Source organism: Sturnus vulgaris, chromosome Z, assembly GCF_052056855.1.
Source record: "Sturnus vulgaris isolate bStuVul1 chromosome Z, bStuVul1.hap1, whole genome shotgun sequence".
NCBI classification, from domain to species: Eukaryota; Metazoa; Chordata; class Aves; order Passeriformes; family Sturnidae; genus Sturnus; species Sturnus vulgaris.
The window spans coordinates 49,753,365-49,758,554 of record NC_142283.1 but is presented as its reverse complement, the minus strand read 5'-3'; the positions used below and the strand labels follow the sequence as shown (position 1 = coordinate 49,758,554).

Here is a 5,190-nt window from a genome sequence, read left to right as displayed (position 1 = left end):
GAAGACAGATACTCTTTCTAAGAGAGTATCGCCTAAGACGACAAAGAGCAGGGGCGCCGCTATCCCTCCTTTAAATACAAGACTGTTTGTTTTTCTCTCTCCTTCCGATCCATACACAAAACAAGGAGAGAACAAGGAAATGCTCAGTGTTCTTAGGCTTCACTAGATGCAAAAAAAACCAAACAAACAAACAAAAAAAAACCAACAACAACCAAAAAAACCCAGAAAAACAAACAAAAAATAACAACAACAAAAAACAAAAACAACACCAAAACCACAAACCAAACTAAAAAATCACCCCTCACTAGCGGCTTTAGCCCCATTAGGAAAGTTTCCAATAATTCACAATAGCAGCTGCAAAGTTGCCTAGTGGATCGACTGGTATTTGTGGCTAAAATTCACGTATTTCAAGCTGAAATAATGAATGCTCCGATCCTTCTACCGCCACCGCCCCGCTCGCGAAAAAATCCCACACAAACAAACAGGGGACAGGCTCAGTCGGCCGCCGTGAAGCCCGAGCATAGCCAGACTATCGGCAGCAGCAGAGCGGTACTTGGCTTTTGTCTCCGTACGCTTTCTTCCTTTCCTTCTAAACTTTTGGACGCTCTCTCCGAGCTGTATTTATAGACCTGGAGCCCACGGCTGTATTTTTCCTTATGCCTCCTTTGGCTTGGGCTTAAGTTACTGGCGGGGAAAATAAAGAGGGAAGCAGGCAGGCAGGCGGGCAGACAAACAGGAGGACAGAAAGGGAAAAAGCTGCAAGTCCCGCAGGCGGGACGCGAAGGGAGGCTGGGGCAGGCGGCCGGAGGTGCGGGACTCCCTTGCTCCTAGTGGGCGAGAGCGAGGTAACGGTGAAAGTCCGAGCCCGGCTCCCTGGGTGGGGAAGGGAAAGCTTCTTGCCCCGGGAAAGGAAGAGGCCAGGACTGCCTCCCCATCCCGACGCGGAGACCTCAGAGGAGCCGAATCACGAAGAGTTTATGTTTGTGTCCGGAGGAGGGGAGTGGGAGGCGGGGGAAGGAGAGGGGGGCACGCACAGCACAAAGTTTGTGTAGTAGGAGCAGACGAAAATAAAGTGGATACGAGGGCAGCGAGGCTGCCGTCCAGCGCCGGGGAGGCTGGAGAGCCGGAGGTGCGACCCTCCTGTCTGCGGCAGCCCCGCAGGCCGGCTGGCGGGGATGCCGGGGCTGGCGTAGCTGAGCCGGGAGCCGGAGGGCTGCGGCCGGAGCCCCAGGGCAGCGCAGCTCTCCGCGGAGACGGGCGCTGTGCGGAGCTGCTGGGCAACAACGCCGCTCCCCCGGGCTGCCGCCGGCTCTTTTAATACGACGTCTCTACAGTGCTTTAAACATTTAAATCCAAAAACAAACCCCGAGCCGCTCACGGGAGTCGGGAAGTACAGCTGTCTGGAAATACGCTTATTGGAAAAAGGGAAAGCATTCTATGCTTGCAGGAAAAGTGATTGGGGGATTAAAAGCGTGGGTGTTTGGGGTTGGTGTTGTTTTGCTTTTATTCTCTCCTACGGTCTGCAAGTAAAGAAACTCTTTTTTCCCCACAGGGTGGATGCTGAAAGTCTCTAACCAAATATCTCAGTAACGTAGATAGTGTAATTATCATACTGAGCATTTCCTTATTGACGTGCACCACATTTAGCGTTTAATCTCCGAAATGTATGTCAAAGCAATTTCCCAGTTTCTGACATGTTTAGAGAGCCTGTTCTGCAGGTAAGTAAAACATGAGGCTGTGGAATGAGCTTACTTTCGGGCTGAAAATGAGACTTTCACGTTTGGCTTCGAGTGGCAAAACGGCTGGAGCATTACACTTGGCTGTGCAGTTTGGCATTACCACGACCTCGTTCTAACATTATATTCTGATGTGCCATGAGGAAGGTATAAAATTATTAAATCTCCCAACAACCCATCAAATCCCGTTCAGAGCCCCGTCTCTGGACTCCGGGGTGGGTTTTTTTGGTTTTTTTTTTTTAAACATTGACACTTCAGAACTTTCACCCTTCACCTCTCCGGGCAGATTTTTCTGTTTGATTACATTAATAATCTGATTTCTATTTGCCCTTCCAAATGTGAAAATCAACCCCCTTTCCAGCACGGGGAGGGGCTGTTATTTTTAGCTCTTTGGCTGGAACAAAATGTTCCAACATTCTCTGCTTTGAATCTCATTGCGGTTTGACTACTCTTTGATATATAAGACCGTTGGTCATCCTTGTTAAAGTACCTGCTGTAGGAAATGGCTTCCTTAGCTTGGCAAGTCACTCTGAACTAAGTAGACAGCAGCATTTGCCTAACTAAAGAAACATTTATATTAAAAACATATAAATTATATGTATTTCAGGGAAACACATCAAATACCAAAAACTAAAAATTTAAATATTAGAAACCATTAAAAATGGTAAATCTACTGTAGGTGCCACATTTATAATGTTATTAATGGCGTGCCCAGCTATCAAAATAAGTAAGAAGTGAAAAAATACTTCTATGTCTTCTTGTCTCCTCGACAGGTATATTTTGTCAGCACTTGCTGAACGGTTTCAGGAAGTTCCAGACGCACTTCACAAACAGCACTAAAAATGCGAGTCGGATTCAAATATCGCTTAAATAGCCCTGTTCCCTCCTCTTCCCCCTCCTTACTCCTCCCTTCCCAGTTGCAGTTCTGCAGCCACCGTTGCAGTAACAGAGCACTGTAAAGTGCGTTTAAATGTTCTTCAACCCTGCCCCATTCCCTCCCGCATCCGCAGAGAAGTTCCAGATGACATTACTTCTGTGTCCATTTAAAAAATCTGTTTCTGTGTTTAGCTACAAACCGTCCAACCTAAACGCAAGTAGTTTGATAAAGGGACATAACAAAGTAGAAGGGAAGGGTAAGGAAAAGGAGATAGGCACTTCCATCAAGTGATGCTTCCTAAAGAGAGAATTACATTGATCCAGACTTTAAAAGCTAGTATCCTTGAGGTCATAATGCTGTACACATTTGTAGGTACAGTCTGAGGTGTAGGAGTTATTACAGGAGTTTTGAACTTCATGGCTGCAGATTTAGAAAGTTCTTATATCAGTTGCTTCTGGACACCTGCATGCATTAGCAAAACCACTGCATTGACTCAAGTGCCTGAACACTGCGATCTTCTTCACAGGATTTTCTGTACCACCGGAGTATCGCCGAGTAGGATGCTCTCCTTGGCCAGAGGGCAGTGGCTGAACGAAGTAAAGTGAATAAAGTAAGTGCAAAGTAGTCTTCTTTGCAAAGCGAGGGTGAAATGCATGTAGAGAGAGCATCTAGAAGAGATGAAAATCCGAGTTTTGTCACTCCAAATCATTATACTCTCGGCAGCAGAATACCATCATTTTTCATGAGCAAAAGGGGCAAAATCGTGCTCATATAGTGATTATCGTTATGACAAGGACCAATAACGTCTTTGTTATAAAAATAGTGTTTGTTATTAAGAAATTGGGTGAGCAGACATCCAGATAAACATTCCCTGTGCCTAACAAGCCTACTGTCTTCGTGATGTTTTGTGTGCTGCCAACTGCTCCTCCTTTTCAACCGTTGTGGTTTTTTTTTTCTTGTGATTATGCACATTGTTTCCCACTTACCCTAATTTCAGCACTAGGGCTCCGAAATTGCATAGAGAAGTAAGAGAAAGGTTATTTTTTCCTGCTTGTGCACACAGATAAATTCGATACCTATTATTGCTATTATTGTTATTATTGCTATTATTGCTATTATTGCTATTATTGCTATTATTGCTATTATTGCTATTATTGCTGTGAAGTAACATCTTCATGTGATTCTGTAGAGCCCACTCAAGTGTTAGAGCCTATAATTCCTCTTTATTTTTAATTCATCTTAGGTGCTTTTGGTGGTTTTTTGAAGAACAGTGGTCAATCATTTTTTACAGTGCGACACTGACGATGTTAGGCGCCTTTTATTTGTATGTGTACTCACTTTGCTGTCACAACATCCCGCGGGACTGGTGTATTTAAAACAAGAGGACAGGCACACGCCCAGGGTGCCACGGAGAGCACCGAGAACTCGGGGGCAGCGGGGGTCCCGCCGCGGCACGGCCCGAGCAGCAGCGGCAGCTCCGGCACGGACGGCCCGAATTGAGCTGCAGCCCGAACCGCCGCTTCCCGGCGAGGGCAGCGCCGGCGTATCGCAGCACCCGGCAGCACAGCGCTCCCCGCAGAGGCCGCCTGGAACATAAAGCGCCCATAAAGAGGCTAAATATAAGGCAAGGAGCCCACAAACACAGTTTGGGGGTGATGAGTAGCAGGAGGACGTGCATCCCGTGCTCACCACGGGAGCCTTCGGGAAGCTTGGTTTCAACTCCGCGTACTCGCTCGCTGCAGATGACCCGGGTGCAAGCGGTCTGGTTTGGCCAGGGCGACGGGCCCCTCGCACCTCCTCGCCATCGTCCTCCGCAAGCCTCCGCGATCACCTTTTCGCTCACGCACAACCTGCGCCTCCGGGAGCAGGAGGGAATCGTCCCAAGACCTTACAGACCACTTCCCGCCGACTCAGGCCGGGGGGATTCCTGCGGATCGCCGCGGGTCCGTCCGCCGCCGGGCATGGCGGACACCTGGCTGTCGCGGGGCATCAGCGCAGCCCTCCTTTTCATCCATGGACCATCTCGAGGCTTTCCCGCATTTATTCTTGCATGCAGGGGGAATCAGACCCCGCTGCCGAACCTGCGGGCGAGCAGCAGCAGCTTCGCGGCGGGGGCCAGCGGCTGACGATCCCTCCGCCCCGGCGGACGCCGGCCGCCCCCGTGGTCTGGGCTGCATGCCTCTTCGCCCCCACCCCAAAACCCATCTGCCGCCTTCCCCCGCAGGGCCGTGACCTCCGGCGCGGGCTCGGCCGGCACTACTTTTAGGACGCCCCAGATTTCCATTCCCCTTGGGAAAACAGCCCCCGATCTGGCCTGCGGCCACACCGAGCTGCCTCGCGGGGCGAAGTCGCCCCCGCAAGCCCCGGGGGCGGCACATGCGCGACCGCGCAGCGCTGCGCGGGCCCCGCGCGCCCCCTTGCGCTGCCCGCCCGCCGCTCGGGGCTCGGGGCTCGGGGCTCGGGGCCGGGAGCGTCGGGCACCGCCGCCCTGGGGCTGCTCTGCCGCCCTGCCCGCCCCCCTTGGGGGCCCTGAGCCCTCACATGTGTCCCCAGGGCCACAACACCTCCCCAAGGCAG

The 5,190-nt window shown here is 50.9% G+C and overlaps 1 long non-coding RNA gene across 3 annotated transcripts; it reads left to right on the top strand.

Annotated features, from left to right (window-relative positions):
* Window positions 1-412: 412 nt before the first annotated feature.
* Window positions 413-4,048, top strand: LOC148219838 (uncharacterized). 3 transcript variants are annotated; one of them, XR_015799501.1, is made up of 3 exons: window positions 413-845; window positions 1,553-3,223; window positions 3,857-4,048. It is a non-coding gene; the product is annotated as an uncharacterized LOC148219838 (long non-coding RNA). The 3 variants fall into 3 exon arrangements; XR_015799502.1 differs by having other exon boundaries at window positions 467-568; XR_015799503.1 differs by having other exon boundaries at window positions 479-549.
* The last annotated feature ends 1,142 nt before the right edge of the window (window positions 4,049-5,190 follow it).